This window comes from Scyliorhinus torazame, chromosome 6, assembly GCF_047496885.1.
Source record: "Scyliorhinus torazame isolate Kashiwa2021f chromosome 6, sScyTor2.1, whole genome shotgun sequence".
In the NCBI taxonomy this organism is placed as follows: domain Eukaryota; kingdom Metazoa; phylum Chordata; class Chondrichthyes; order Carcharhiniformes; family Scyliorhinidae; genus Scyliorhinus; species Scyliorhinus torazame.
Genome location: NC_092712.1, coordinates 309,477,615 through 309,494,493, shown reverse-complemented (window position 1 = coordinate 309,494,493; position 16,879 = coordinate 309,477,615). Strand labels below are relative to the sequence as shown.

General features: G+C 45.8%; 1 protein-coding gene and 1 non-coding gene across 4 annotated transcripts in view; one reads left to right on the top strand and one right to left on the bottom strand.

Annotated features, from left to right (window-relative positions):
* The window catches only part of myripb (myosin VIIA and Rab interacting protein b), a 475,899-nt gene extending 470,084 nt beyond the window's left edge, over positions 1-5,815 (bottom strand). For all 3 annotated transcript variants that reach the window (XM_072510045.1, XM_072510047.1, XM_072510046.1), the window contains exon 1: positions 5,539-5,815. The gene's annotated coding sequence lies outside the window, so the exon portion shown is untranslated. The remainder of the gene's footprint in view (positions 1-5,538) is intronic.
* A 584-nt stretch (positions 5,816-6,399) lies between these two features.
* trnat-ugu (transfer RNA threonine (anticodon UGU)) lies at positions 6,400-6,473 on the top strand. Its single transcript has one exon. It is a non-coding gene; the product is annotated as a tRNA-Thr (tRNA).
* Positions 6,474-16,879: the final 10,406 nt, after the last annotated feature.

The following is a 16,879-nucleotide window of genomic DNA, read 5'->3' as shown; positions in this document are numbered from 1 at the left end:
TTTGTCAAAGCTGGAAAAAGTTGAGTCCGATGACTCTTTGTCAAAGCTGGAAAAAGTTATGTCTCTTCTGAAGTGAGCGCTCATTCTGAGGACAAGGTATTGGGAGACTGAAATTGTGCGAGCAAGAGGCTGGTGTGTAGACTTGGAAATCCAGGGGAATAGAGTCTCAGGCGAAGAAACTGAAACCCTGGGTGGTGTGCACTAGTTGAGGCTGTCCGAGGTAGGGTGACTTTGATGGAATTCAGAGGCTTGATCTTTGAAAGTGAAATGTTTGGTATCCCTCTTGAGGGAGACAGAAATATAATGAGATTGATTAACTCTTTACTGACATCTGCTGAAAAATATGCGGGATCTGTCTTGGTCACATTTGCTATGTGTTGTGACAACGTGATGTATTCGACCATAGAGTGCCTGTTAATTCACATGTTCCTCACATTACTCGAATGTTAGAGTATAAGACAGGTATATTGAATTGTTTTATCTTTCTGACATTGTATGGTAAAGTTTCTTTACTCAAAACCTGTGGAATCTTTATCCACTGAGCAAAGTGCTTTAAATCTCAAACTTTGCCTACTTTAAAAGAACATGTGATTGGTCCCTAACCAGATCTTAACAAAAACCTGCGGGTCTGATCTTGCTAGGATCATAGCACTTTGCCCTAATTTGCACCCCTGTGCTTGCACATCCACATTGGCTCCGAGTTAAGCAATGCCTCAACATTAAAAACATCCTGGTTTTGAAATCCTCTCATCATTGCCTTGCCCCTTCCTATCTCTTTAAATCTCCTCCAGCCCGGCACTATTCCAGGATATCTGCACATCTCCCATTCTGGCCCAATTGTAATCGCTCTACTATTGGTGACTGTGCTTTCAAGGGAACGAGGTCCGAAGCTCTGGAATTTTCACCTCACATTCCTCTTTTTAGGATGCTCGTTAAAACCTAGTTCTTTGACGAAGCATTTGATCCTCTACCTGAAAGATCCTTATGTGGCTTGGTGTCAAACTGTGTTTTCTGACATTCCTGGTAAAGGTCTTGGGACATTTGACTACATTATAGATGCTCTATAAGAACAAGCTATTGTCAGTGTTTCCCAACTTAAAAGATTACATTGAACTGCCCCATATATTGTTCTTTAAGTAAATACAAGTCCACACGTGGTTTCACCCCCAGGAGGCGCCTTTTATAACTATTACTTAATAAAAAACTAAATAAAATTGAGGGGGTGAGGCACATCATTATCCCTCGCCAAAACATTGCTACTGATAATGATTTGAAGTTTAAAAGTGAAATGTTATTAATTTTTCACAATACCTGCCTAAATATTTAAATGGATTACAATATGTGAAATAAGGTATTATCTGTATTCGAACAAAATTATTTCACACCAACTATATTTCTATTTCATTCAAACATGGCTGTTTATTCATGGTCCCAGCCCTCTGCACACAGGCTCCCCCAGTGGCCCAATATGCAAACACACTGTATGGTTCAGGTTCATGGAAGTGAAGGATTTCAATCTGTGGGATGTGCCGGGCCTTATCCAGTGCAATGGCAGAGGCTCCACATGCATTTATCACCCTAAAGCCGCTTCTGATCACAAGCTAGGAATCTCCAGACAGAAACGCATGCGGTTAGCACATGGGATACGACTGGGTTTCTATAATGCTAACCCTACCTGGTCTAAAATTTGAAAGATCCGCATTTATGCAATACCTTTCACAATCTCGGAGTCCCAAAGTGCTTTACAGCCAATGTGGCCATGTGGGAAATGCGGGGGACCAATTTGCATACAGCAAGCTCCCACCCACAGCAATGTGATAATGACCAGATAATCGGTTTTTAAATCCTGCTGAGGGAGAAATATTGGGCAGGACATCGGAGATAAACCGCCGGTCTTCTCCAAAACAGTACGTTAAGATTTATGTCCACCTGATAGGGGCAGGGGCCTTAGTTTAATGTTACATTCAAAAGATGGTGCTTCCAATGGTGCGGCACTCCCTCGGGATTGCCCTAGACTGCAAAACATTTGTGCTCGTCTTTGGTATGGGATGGGAATCCACAAACCTCTGACAAAAAGGTTTACGTGCTACCAACTGGGCCACAGCTTGCTAAAATTAATCTGCAAGCTCACATATCAAGAACAGTCAACTTGAACAAAATTCTGGGTGAGCTAATGGAGTCGTACTCGATTACTGTGCAGTGGGTAGCTCTCCTGCCTCTGAGCCAGAGGCTCTGGGGATTCGAGCCTCACCCCAGGACCGAATGGCCAAGGAAGGCGTGTTCACAACACGGCCAAACAGTTTGACTGCCAACGTGCCAAATCATTCCAAACACACCAATGGTAGGAGACAAGATTGGGAGAGGCTGCTGGCCAGCCAGGCTTGGATGGGGAGTGGCATCCCTCAAGCTACAAGCCTCTGGCGACAGACTGGCAACATGTTCCAGCAAATAAACACCTCGCGATGGGAACATTTGAAAGTTTTCCTTGTGCCCCACTGGGGGTGGGAAGAGAAACAACAACTGCCTTCAGGTGAACTCGTAAGAAAAGAATTATGGACACATTTTTTTAAAGTCTCAATTTCCATCATAACATTTAATTAAAAGGTCAATGTATCAGCGATGTATAAATTGGACCTTCTGGTCCTACATTTTATGCTTATTATGAGAATTCTGCATTTTAATGGGTTGAGACATTTGCTGTTCTAAATCAGTTTTTGTTTCCATAAAATAAAATCAACATGTTAAAGTATTGCTTCAGGAGAACCAAATCATGCTTCCCTCCCAATAAGTCTGCAGTTAAAAACGTGGAAACAGCAGTTTGTGATACCGGTAAATTAATCCTACTACTAATTTAACAGACAATTACTTAATTATTATAAACATCTCACTAAACGAGCAGGGAGGAATGTCATAAAAACACAGTAAACATTCTTACCAACAGTCACTTCCACTTTCTAAATAATGTGAATGTTAAACGCATATTAAGTAGACATCAAAATGTTAACCCATCAATTTAACTTAAAAAAGGGTTTGGTTTTTGCTGATAATGGTGGATCGGTTTCTGACACCGTGTCAGGATCAAGCACTCCCAGGTTAAGTGTAGCAAAGCTCTCTTTTCTCTGCATTAACTCTTACCTCCAGACAAACATCCCTGCTGTACCAGACAGAGAGAGATATTGGCCTCTCTTAATACCAATTAAATGCCAGTTGTTTTAGGTTGTGCCTGAGGCCACAAGCAATTGAATCATGTCTGGGCAGCACGTTAGCACAGTGGTTAGCACGGTTGCTTCACAGCTCCAGGGTCCCAGGTTCGATTCCTGGCTTGGGTCACTGTCTTGTGCGGAGTCTGAACATCCTCCTCGTGTCTGTGTGGGTTTGTTCCGGGAGCTCCGGTTTCCTCCCATAGTCCAAAGATGTGTAGGTTAAGTGGATTGGCCATGCTAAATTACCCTTGGTGTCCAAAACAAAAAGGGTTATGTGGGGTTACTGGGTTACGGAGATAGGGTGGAAGCGTAGCCTTGATTAGGTTTCTCTTTCGAAGGGCCGGTGCAGACTCGATGGGCCGAATGGGCAGCATGGTAGCACAAGTGATTAGCACTGTGGCTTCACAGCGCCAGAGTCCCAGGTTCGTCACTGTCTGTGGGGAGTCTGCACCTTCTCCCCGTGTCTGCGTGGGTTTCCTCCCACAATCCAAAGACATGCAGGTTAGGTGGATTGGCCATGATGAATTGCCCTTAGGTGACCAAAACAGGATAGGAGGGGTTATTGCGTTACGGGGATAGGGTGGAAGTGAGGGCTTAAGTGGGTCGGTGCAGACTCGATGTGCCGAATGGCCTCCATCTGCACTGTATGTTCTATGTTCTATGAATGGCCTCCTTCAGCACTGTAAATTCTATGATTCTATGATGCCAGTCACTCACAGCCTCACACCCATTGAGTGAGCTCCAATATCAGGGGGCAAAGATCAGTGTGTAACCCTTTCGCATTAACCACTGATCAACACATTACGAATTTTGACACAGGCCCCTTCCATGCATTCAGGATACACAGCTCAGTAAATGTAGTCAAGCTGTTCGAAAGAAGGTTAACACCATCATAATAGTTCAACGGCAATTAGATCTTAAAACTTGCGTTCATTTACTTAACATTTTTACTGGCGGAAAAGTAACCTGAATGACAATGAATTAATATTGGTTCACCACAAGTTTAACCATCAGCGATAATCCCCTCAATCCTTATTTAAACAAGACAGCACTGCGGGTTAAGGGCAGTGTATTGTATGTTAATGCTCAGTTAACACCTTTATCTGTTAAGATTATCAAAATACTGCCAGGCATAAATGAGTGGGCAAGAGATGCTGCAAATTTAACCCTTTGTTCCTCCCGTTCAACGAAACAGGGGGGGGGGGGGGGGGGAGGGGGGGGGGAAAGAGATCCTAGGACTGCACACACAAAATACCCAGAGGAAGATGTTCAAAAGAGGAAGGCGATCCCCGCCGTTGCAGAGTTTGCAACGATGAGTCGACCAATTCGAACCCTCTGATCACCCACATTCACAATATGCAGGGAGCCAGGGAGCTGGGAGTGCTCGCTTCATACTGACGTGGGCGTTCAGCACACATACTTCCTGGACATATATTTTGCTTAAAGATAGAACTCCAGCATGTCTTAGGAGGTCATTATGTAGAGAGTCACATAGCCATGCGGGATAACATTGGGGGGGGGGGAGATAAGCCACGGCCATGGATATATCTGTCTTTGCACAAAGATACACTGGGATGTGCGCAATTGCGGTGATATGAACCGGTCATCAATCGGAAGCAAACAAGGACGGGGAATAAATCCGGACAGTCAGGTAGCCTCAACCATCAGACTAAGAATACAGCATTCGACCAGTGTGTGTGTGTGTGTGTGCAGTGGGCGGTTTGGCTGCACCCTCATTTAAAGTGACCTTTAGGACGAATTGCCCCAGAACTTGAGATCTGATCACCCAGGGGGACAACCCTCACCCCTCCCACTCACCCAAGCCCCCATTGCAAAGGCGGATGATACATCAGCTTTGCCCCATCTCTCTGCCCCCTCTGACATGCAACCGGTTGGAAACATAGTGTGTGTGTATGTCCCCGGTTGTGTCTATTTTTCTGTCTGTCCAGGTTTTGACTGCCAGAGATTTGGGGAGGGAAAACATATAACCCGCTTTGCTGTGGGTGCTGCCCGCGAACCACATTTACAGCAGGTTCATCCAGGAAGCAAAGCACACACACATTGTGGGTCAGGGTAAAATGAGATACATACACACACAGATATATACACAGATATACTCTCTCTCTGACACACACACACACGACCATTTAGGGCAACACATTGCATTTTTTAAAAAGTCGAACATGTGACACCTGGAAATGTTAAAAAGGCGAGAGAGACATACGAGTGGGGCAGGGGTTTTTTACAAGCTGCACATTCCGCGGTGATACAAACACATGTGTCCCTCCCCAGGCAGGGAGCTGACACTTCCCCCCTCCCTCCCCTCCTTACCTACCTCTCTCTCTCTCTGGAGGCTGCAGACAAGGTCTCTCTCTCTCTCTCTGGATAAGCCAAACTGCAGCCGAGCACCACCAGCCCCAATTCTGAGAGCCAGGGAGTGAGATCCAGAGGAGCCAGCACGTGATGAGCTTGGCTAGGTCTCTGTGCGTGAGTCAATGTGCACACAGGACATGTGTGCCCTCAGAGACAGAGGGGTGGCTGTGTGGAGCCCCCCGGGTTGGCAGTGACTGTGTCGATAGGGATCCCAACCTCTGCCCAATTCCAGATGTGCTCTTTAATTCCAGCCCTCCCCATTCAAACAACTGGGGCCCCGGCAGCGGCAGCCCAGCCAATCAGATTGGCCAAGCCCCGCCCTCCTCCTCCATCCCGTCAGCCATTGGTCAGCCCCACAACAGCCGGCGGGCTATTGGTGGCCGCAACAGCCAATTGGGTGGCTGGGGAAGGATGAGCCAATAGCGAGAGGAGGAATATTATAACTTTTATTAGCCAGGCACCAGTGAGGAAGGCAAATTGAAACTGCCACTGGGAGGGGGCGAACTGCTGGGTTCTGCTTGATGGAAGTTAGCTCGTGCTTTCCTTCATTGCTTAAAGGTCGAAAGGATATATAATGGTATTAAGAGGTCAACTGAGATGATTCATATGGGGGGGGCGGGGGCGAATATGGTCCTGCTGGGGAGGGAGGAGGAGGGGGAGGGGGAGGGGGAGGGGGGGGTGATGGCCCCGGGGAGGGGGATAGCCCCGGGGGAGGGGGATATGGTCCTGCTTGAGTGAGTGGGGGGGGACATATGGCGAAGTGCAACAAGGGATGAAATTAAAACAGAGAATGTTACAGAAACTCAGCCAGTCTGGTCGCTCGGGCTCCATAGCTCAATGGTTAAGGGCACTGGTCTTGTAAACCTGGGGTCGTGAGTGCGATCCTCGCTGGGGCCTTTCCGGACTGTTATGGGCGACACAAATATAATCTTTTGTTTTATACCAGTAATATAATTAAACTGATGCTTCACAACGCCAGGGTCCCAGGTTCGATTCCCAGCTTGGGCCACTGTCTGTACGGAGTCTGCACGTTCTCCCCAATGTTTGCGTGGGTTTCCTCCGGGTGCTCTGTTTCCTCCCACAAGTCTTGAAAGACGTGCTTGTTGGGTGAATTGGACATTCTGAATTCTCCATCTGTGTACCCGAACAGGTGCTGGAATGTGGCGACTAAGGAATTTTCACAGTAACTTCATTGCAGCCTACTTGTGACACTAAAGATTATTACTGTTATTAAAAGCATCTGTGGAGGGAGAAACAGGGCTAATGTTTCGAGTTCTTACGGCTCTTCTTCAGAACTGAAGAGATTGTCACGACCCCCTGGGCTGGTGTGCGGTCAATTCCAGCCCCACTTGACCCGGGAGCAGGAACACAAGTGAAATTACATGGTATTTTAAAATACCTGAGGTCCTTGCCTGAGCCAAAGCACTGCAGTCACCAGGTATGTAAATTTTAAACAAATATAACCTTTTGTTTTATGCCAGTAATATAATTAAATTGACACAAATGTGACTGACTACCTAATACCTCTTTCCAACTTGCCCCACTCCACGCACAGACACACAGAAAAAGTGGTGGAGAGGGAAGAAAATAACGAGAATACCGTTCCTGGTCAACCCACAGGTTGTCAGCCAGCCAATCGAACCAATTTCTTTTAAAGCTGGTCCTAAAGATTCACCTGGCACCGACAAGTCTGTTTTCTCCTCCCTAAAATACAAATCCTGGAACAGTGTCCTGACAAGCAGGCTGCCTCAGCTTCTGTCCACGTCCTGAAGGCTCATTCCGATTATGGGTCCACGGACCAAAAATAATAAGCATAAAATAAAAGAAACAGAAACAAAGGGGAATCAAAAGGAAGGGCTTTAACAAGATTTTAAAAATGTGATGGGTTTTATATTATTGGAGAGAGGGGGTAGAGCAAAATAGAAGGTCAGAGACGGGCAGGAGCTCAGGGGAGATTTGGTAAAGGTGCTATGGATACAAGACAAATGGGGTGTTAATGGTCGTATTAAAGACTGAGGCAGAACTTAATAGTGGCATAAAGGTCAGTTACCAGAATGTGTTAATAGTAGAACAATAGTTTTCCATCAATATTAGCTCAGCCATAGAAGATTTAATGCATACAAGTCAAAGAAATGATCTTCTCTCTTGCCTGCCTTTGATGCTGTTGTGCTGCTTTCCTGATCTTCAGTGTTTGTTTTTGGTCTCCCCTCCTCTGTTATAGAACCATAGAATTCCTACAGTGCAGAAGGAGGCCATTTGGCCCATTGTGTCTGCACCGACCCGCTAAATGAGCACCTTACACCCATTCCCCCACCCTCTCCTCGTAACCCCATAACCCTGACCTTTTATTTAAATTTAGAGTGCCCATTTAATTTTTCCATTTAGGGGCAATTTAGCATGGCCCATCCAGCTAGTCTGCACATCTTTTTGGGTTGTGGGGACGAAACCAACGCAAACACGGGGAGAATGTGCAAACTCCACACGGACAGTGACCCAGAGACGGGATCGAACCTGGGACCTCGGCGCCGTGAGCATAACCCTGACCTACCTGCACATCTTTGGACACTAAGGGCAATTTCGCAGGGCCAATGTACCTAACCTGCGCATCTTTGGACTGTGGGAGGAAACCAGAGCACCCAAAGGAAACCCATGCAGTCATGGGGAGAATGTACAAACTCCACACAGTCACCCATCGCTGGAATCAAACCCAGGTCCCCAGGCGATGTGAGGCAGCAGTGCTAACCACTGTATTATCTATAAGTAGCTAGAAACTACTTACATTTGGAGCACTAATGTGGTATATTTAAGTGTTCCAGGGAGCCACATTTCACAGAGGCACTAGTGGCTCTTGCAAAGTATAACAGAACCTGTTCAATGTGGTCCTCCTTGCACCAGTCAACATGATATAATAATTTCTGATCTTTTCAAGCTTAAAGTGTGATTATTAACAACATCTGGAAACCAAAAGACACCAAGAACATATCACATTCTCTCTTCTCTTCTTCTCTCTGTGACTGTGTTTTGCTTTTCTCTCCTTTTTCTCCTTCTGTGAAAGTTGCGACTTGGTGAATGATATGGTGTGGAAGTCCAGAGGGAAGATCAACCAATAGCTGGAGGCTACATTTGGGATGGTAGTTGCAGAGAAAATGTGGCCATCGGTGACTCGCTTCACATTCCCTCCTGTCAATCACTCCAGCCCCTCACTCCCATTGTATCCCCGCCACCTTCCCGTTCATACTGCCCATTCCCTTCTTACCACCTAATCTTTTCTATCTCTATTCTTCTTATCCTTCGACCTACTCTCTCAAACACTCCTCTCCTATTTGTTCCACTGTCACTTGCATCTTTAATCCACTGTTCACCCTCTTCCGAAGGCCGAAGGGACTGTACTGCGCTGTAATGTTCTATGTTCTATGTTCCACTTTGCTCTTGACAAGAGCGAGAGAAAGATGCTGGGATAACAAGATATTTCCTCAGCTATTCAGCAAGGAGAGAATTTTTTTCTATGGTACCTGTCACAACTCAATGTGCTGCATTCAAGGAAGTACTTTAGAAATGTAGTCACTGTTGCAGGGAAACAATTTTATATGTCTGGACACATTGGGGTAGAGTATAATATTCACAGGCCAGGCAATAATCTGGTGTGAGTTTATTAGCTTTTAGAATATCTCCTTTGGATTTCATTGGATTGAAAAGTGGGCAAAGGTGGGCACACTGCTCTGTCAGATCACTGCCCACAGGCAGAAGACTAACATCGACCTCATTGTTCAACAATACTAACATTGAGGAGGTCTTGTGACAGAGTGGGTAACGTCCCTGCCTCTGAGCCAGAAGCTCTGTGTTCAAGTCCCACCCCAGGACTGGATGGTCAACCAAGGTGTATTCACCCCTGTCAGCATCAACGGGGCCGAGGTGGAGATGGTTGGCAGCTTCAAATTCTTAGGTGTGCACATCACCAACAATCTGTCCTGGTCCACCCACGTCAACGCTACGAACAAGAAAGCACAACAGCGCCTATACTTCCTCAGGAAACTAAGGAAATGTGGCATGTCCACTTTGGCTCTTACCAACTTTTACAGATGCACCATAGAAAGCATCCTATCTGGCAGCTTCACAGCCTGGTATGGCAACTGCTCGGCCCATGATCAGAAGAAACTACAGAGAGTCGTGATCACCGCCCAGTCCATCACGCGAACTCACCTCCCATCCATTAATTCTATCTACGCCTTCTGCTGCCTTGGGAACATGGGCAGCATAGTCAAAGACCCCTCCAACCCGGGTTATTCTTTCTTCCAACATCTTCCATCGGGCAGGAGATACAAAAGTCTGAGAACGCGCATTAACAGGTTCAAAAACAGCTTCTTCCCCACTGTTGCCAGACTCCTGAATGACCCTCTATGGACTGAACTGATCTCTCCACGCATCTTCTCTACTAAGTAGTACTATACTCCTCTATTTTTCACCAGATGACTATGTCTATGTATTTGTGTATCTATCGTATGTCCTATGTTTTTTCATGTATGGAACGATCTCTCTGGACTGTACGCAGAACAATATTTTTCACTGCACCTCGGTACAGGTGACAATAAATCTAAATCCAAATCCAATGCAGCCGGACAGGTTGAGTATCGACCTGTAAATCATTCCAACACACACCAATGGCAGGCGGCAAGAGCAGGAGAGATTTCTGGTCGACCATGTGATGGAAAGAGTCTCGACCATCACTATCCATAGCTCCAGGCTACAACATGCATGTTAAAGTGCATGTTGCCACGGCAACCCGGACTCCTTGGGAGGCTGGTTCGATGGCTGGAGTGGATCCGATTGGTGCCAACAGCACGGGATTTGATCCCGGTTCCAGCCGGGGTGAATTCAGGACCTGCCTCCTTCCCCTACCGGTGGTGGATGTTGTGGCACTGTGGGTTGCACCTGCCTTGGAACAAAGAACTGATAAAGAAGAAGGTGACCACAGCATCTATCAGCGACATATTTTGGTGTGCGGTTTGGGAAGACAAGATTTTCAACTCTAGCTCTTAAATTTGGAGCTAGTTAGTCCTAAAGAGAAGGAAATCTCCCATCTGTCAACGATGGTAGTCATCAGATGTGAAATTGTTCAGGACGCACTTGTCTTTATAAAGTAGCCTTTTACATTGTAAAAATATCACAAAGCACTACCCAGCAAACCTTTTGCTTTTAAAGAAAGAATTGACATTTATCTAGAGGCTTCTATGACCTCAGGATGTCCCAAGGCACTTTAGAGCCAATAAAATACTTTCAAAGTGTAGTCAATGTTGAGGGATAGATACAGTAAGAAGTCTTACAACACCAGGTTAAAGTCCAACAGGTTTGTTTCAAACACTAGCTTTCGGAGCGCTGCTCCTTCCTCAGGTGAATGAGGAAGGAGCAGTGCTCCGAAAGCTAGTGTTTGAATCAAACCTGTTGGACTTTAACCTGGTGTTGTACGACTTCTTACTGTGCTCACCCCAATCCCATGCCGGCATCTCCACACGAGGGATAGATAGTCAGATCATCATAGAATTTTACAGTGCTGAAGGAGGCCATTTGGCCCATCGAGTCTGCACCGGCCCTTGGAAAGAGCACCCTATCCAAGCCCACACCTCGACCATATCCCCAAGGTTTACTCCCTATCAGGAGTAAACCTTGTTCTTATTTTCAAATAGTGCCATGTGGGACCTTAACAATTCACCTGATGGATAGATGGAATCTTAGCTGAGCCTAAATTGAAAGAAAAACATTTATTTCATTTTTTACAGCACCTTTCACGAGTCCATGATCTCCCAGATCTGCAATTAATGAGCGACTGTTTTTGAGGTGTTCCTCCTGATGTCATATCGGGATATCTGAGTGCCGATTTGCACACATAACAGACCCACGGACTGCAAAAGATAAATAATCTTGTTTTTAGTGGGAGAAAATAATGCGTATTACACCAAAGATGATGCGGAGGGGGTTAGATGAGGGAGGGGTGGAGGGAACGATACAATCCCATCCCAATGCATTTGATGCAAATCTCAGATGGGACTGGGCCTGTCACTGTACAGTCAGAGTGCCCACCTGAATCAAATGGCCAGCCTTTTTAATGGACAGCATAAGGTCCCGTGGCCCGAGTGCCAATTTAGGGCGATTCTTGGTGGAGCATGTACTGTGCGCACTCGACACATAATCACTGCCAGTCCAGCTGCTCAAAGTCAATTTGTGGTGAAAATCTACCCCAGTGGATCCTCGAGTTGTTCCTTGTGTTGTACCAACATGTATATCGAATTCTTTGTGTGTTCATGTGGAATTAGAAAGGAAGAGACTGTATGTTGAAAAGAATGCGCAAGGTGAACTTATATGAACAAGATTGAGGAGAAATCATTTGCATTACTTTCATTGATTTTACTGTCATATGGAGCAAGAAGCAAGATGCTTTGAGAATATTCAGTAGGCCCTGCCCGGGTACACTTTCTCCAAGATCAGTGTCAGGGTAGAGGAGGGATTCATCAAATCCAACTCTCTCATGAAAGAAGTGAGGCATGATTGTCTATTTTCATCCGTCCTGACCAATACTGCCACCAGTGATGGGTTGAATGGCAGAGGGAAGAGACTCCTGAAGGAGTCAATTGAACACATTTCTAAAAGGCATTGAATTGTACTTTTTTTATAGATGAGTTACCACAGTATCTCATGTCTTTCTTCACCATCTTGGAGCACGAGCTAGTCAATCAGATATTCCTGCAACAAATACTTTGGTCCGAGCTGAACAAGCAATACGAAGATTACCAAGTCTGTGCTGGTGAACTTCAAGGGTTTGAGCTGGTTAAATTCCGACAGTTTTTGTGACTCTTGAGTCCTGGTTCTGCCACCTTGTGTCTAACATCTATGGGCCCATGTACGCCACATGAAAATCTAAGGAAGAGAGACTGTGTCCCCCACATCAGATAAACATTATGTGTGGATTCTCTCAGTGGTGAGTCTGAAGATACTTACAGGGGGTGATCTGTGTATGTGCCACCACGTCAAGGCACTTATCTGATCAGAACAAACATTTCCTCGTTTATTCATATTGGGAAGTGGTGCATTGTTAGAAATAACTGAATGTTAATGAAGTGAATAATTAATGCCTCATCTAGGGTGTGATTCTCCGGTGCCCCAGCTGCGTGTTTCTCGGAGGCGGGAGGTGGCACGTGTTCGCTGGTGGCGAGACTCTCTGCCAGTGGGATTTCCCATTGAAGACACCCCACACCGCCGGGAAACCCCCGGGCGGAGGTACGCTGCCAGTGAAACCAGAGAATCCCGCTGCCAGCGAACGGCGGGAGAATTCCGGTCATGGTCTGTCTGAACAATTCCTATAAAATAAGCCACCACAGGAAAGCCAGAGACTCAAAATAATAAGAAAATGTGATGCCACCAATTAATTAGCCATTCATTGCCAATTCTGATTGGACCACTTAAGAGCTTTAAAGGGCCCTACTCTTGTCTACCAAAACTGTTCACGATATCAAGACAATCCTGATATACAAATATAACACTTGGATTCTTTGATCTATTGCAAATTGTTTTCTTAAACTCTGCGCCAATGTCTTCTCACCCTCACCTCCAACAAAACGTGTGAGCAACATAGACTTTTTTTTATCACTAGGTTTAAGATCATCTGATCAGTTACCTCTGAAGCTTTGCTCCATTTCCCTCCTCCACCTGGCCACACCTCCTCTAACACCTGGCCTAGCCCTGAAATCCCACCTTTTCCTAATTTCTCTCCAAAGATGGGCAGGTTAGGTGAATTGGCCATGCTCAATCACCCCTTAATGTCCAAAACATTAGGTTAGGTACGGTTACTGGGTTAAGGGGATAGGGTGGGGCCGGACCCTAGGTAAGGTATCCTTTCAGAGGGTTGGTGTAGACTCGATGGGCCGAATGGCCTCCTTCTGCAGTGTAGTGATTCTATAGTTCTCCCCCATCTTCCATCATCCCTCTTTGAGCTTATTGTGTTCATTGGGCCCTCCTCCTGCACCCTCCACCCCATTCACACAACACTGCTGACAACCCAACTTTCCTTCTCGGCTGCCATGGTGACTGATGTTAACGATTCCTTTCCCTCAAGTACTTTGCCATCCTCCTACAGATCTTCTGTCATCTCCTCAAAATAAAAACCTTTGACCCCTCTGTCCTTGGAAACCATTACTCCATCTCCAACCTCCTATTGCTCGCCAAAGTGCTTCAACATGCTTTTGCCTCCTAAGTGTACACTTATCTTTCCTGGAATTCCAAGTTTGAAACCTTCCAATCTGGCCTGTGCCACAGTACCAAAACAGCTCTTATCACTTGACATCCTAAGTGCCCCTGACAAAGGTAAACTTTCCCTCCTCAGCCTTCTTGATCTTCCTTTGACATGGTAGCTACACTATTCTCCTCAGAGACCTCTCCATTGTCATCCAGCTAGGTGGCGCTGCATCCAGCCGGCTCCACTCTCAGCTGGGTAACCCTAGCCAGATAATCATGTATGGTGGCTTCACTTTCTGCTCCCTCTGGTGTCCCCCAAGGACCTCTTTGCCCCCCCTCTGATATTTCATGCTGCCCCCTCGGCGACTCCATCTGAAAACAAGGTTTTCACATGTATGCAGCTGACCCAGTTCTATCTCATCATCAGCTCTCTCAACACCTCCACTGCCTCCAAATTGTCAGGCTCCTTGTCCCACGTCAACTACTGGATGAGCAGAAATATCTTCGAACTAAATATTGGGAAGACCAAAGTCATTGTTTTCAGTCCTCGTCACAAAGTCTATTTTCTAACCCGTCTCAACCCTTCTTTCTGAGCATATATTCAAGCCTTGGTGAATTCTACCTCTATAACCTTGTCCAACTCTTCGACTGCCTCAGCCCGTCTGCTGCTGACCATATCCATGATATTGTTTCCTCTAAACCGGACTACTCCAATGCATTCCTGGTCAGCCTCCCGCATTCTACCTTCCGTAATCTTTAAGCAATCGGAAATTCTGCTGCCGGTGCCCCAATTCACACTCTGTCCCAATCACCCATCACTGGTCTGCGCGGGATCCTGCTTAAGCAATGCCGCAATTTTAACATACTCAACCTTAGTTTTCAAGTACCCCTGGAGCCTTACCTCTCACTACCTCTGTACCCTCCTGCGCCCCACAGTCCCCCGAGATATCTTCACTCCTCTAATTCCGACCTCGCGAGCACCTCCAACGTTAATCACCCCACCATTGTGCCTTCATCTTCCAGGGCCCCAAATTTTCAAATTCCCCCTCAAATCTACCGGCCTCCCTTTCTCTTTCCCCTCTGAGAAGGCCCTTAAACCTAGTGGTTTGGCCAAGCTTTCGTCACCTGCCCCCAAACCACCAGATGTGGCTCAGCATCTAAATTTGCTCAATAATGCTCCTGTGAAACACCTTGTGACCTTTTATGATGTTAAAACTCCTATGAACATTAGTTGCTGCTGTTGTTGTTGTTGACATGTAGAGCAGGAAGTAAAAAGAGGTACGAGTTCGCAAATAAATGGGATCAGTGTATTGAGGAGGAAGTAAACCATAAATCTTCAAAAGTGTTTAAAACAGTATCCTTGCAGGTATTCAGCCACGAGCCATAAAGCACAAATGTAAAACCCGCAGGGGTAGTACAAAGTCAATTTGGCTGAAGTCGGAGATTGAATCAACTTGATACTCATGAGTCATAATTGCAACTAGAAGCTGGTGAATAAAATTCACATATTCTCACATCTCTGGAGGAAGATATACTCCATATGCTGGCATCACATCTTCCTCCTCCCTCATCTTGATTAAGTTAATCTTGATTAAGCCTTTCTGCGTTTTCTTTTTAATGAATCATTCACCTGCTTTTTCACTTCCCATTGAATTAACTTACTTTGTAAGACACGGACTGTATGAATTGTCATTAGGCGGTGCAGAACTGGAGTACTGCTGAAAAATGACATTTGGTCAAAGCTTTTCATCTTGCACTCATATGACAATCGCAGGAGTAGCAACGTTGTTTCCCCAGCCATTGGTATTCTTGCGATTGTCCTGGTGAGTGCAACATGAAAAGCTTCGACAAATTGTCTTTTTTCAGCAACACACTTGACATTGTGACTTCTCTGAACCCTGAAAGTGCATTCAAATTCTCCTCATTGCAATCAATGACATTAGACCTATGCCCAATGATTCTCTATCTTATAATGATAGAATGATTGTAGCACAGAAAGAAGCCATTGTGGCTGTGCCGGCTGTCTGAAGGGACAATTCACCCATATCCACTCCCCTGCCTTTTCCCCGCAGCCCTGCCCATTTTTCCTTTCCAGATGATAACCTAATTCCCTTTTAAATGCCTCGATTGAACCTGCCTCTACCAGACTTCCAGGCAGCACCTACCAGATCTTAACCACAGAAAAGGTATTTCCTGTTGCCGCTGCTTTCTATGTCAATTATCCTAAATCTGTGCCCCCGATTCTCTAGTTTCAATAAAACTACAAAGGTAGGTAATCTTTGCATAAATGTTTTTTTATTGATGCTCATCGCAGTCTCTGTTAGACAGCTTATTAACCTGTCATTCCTGTCAACTCGTGTCTTTATCATTTTAGTTGCGACTTCTTGCTGCAATTACAAGGTCCCAGTGCAGAATTCCCAAGTCAGCTATTGATGAGTGCAGTTGATTTGGGGGCAGATTTCATATCCTTCATTTGCATGTTGCATGCTCCATCTCATGGGCACCAATTCATGGAGTTTGGCTAGCCAATAAACAGATACCATAAGACAGGTTCACTGCCCTCTTTGTGAAAGGCATGTACATCTGTCAGGCCAATAACAAGGTTGGAAGGTGATGGTGAATAGCAGGTCACAGATGAAAGAGGGACGTGGCACAGCATTATAAAACTTTTCAGGGTCTCTATGGCTTCATGTCCATGCTTCCCTGAAATCAAATCATATAAAGAAGATGGCTAGAATTGGTAGGTGTTAAGTTGATGACAGAAGCAAATTCTAAGGGTCTGGTGAGAAGATTTTGGGCAGCACGCTAGCCTTGTGGTTAGCACAATTGCTTCACAGCTCCAGGGTCACAGGTTCGATTCCGGCTTGGGTCACTGTCTGTGCGGAGTCTGCACATCCTCCCCGTGTGTGCGTGGGATTCCTCCGGGTGCTCCGGTTTCCTCCCACAGTCCAAAGGTGTGCAGGTTAGGTGGATTGGCCATGCTAAATTGCCCTTAGTGTCCAAAATTGCCCTTAGTATTGGGTGGGGTTACTGGGTTATGGGGATAGGGTGGAGGTGTTGACCTTGGGTAGGGTGCTCTT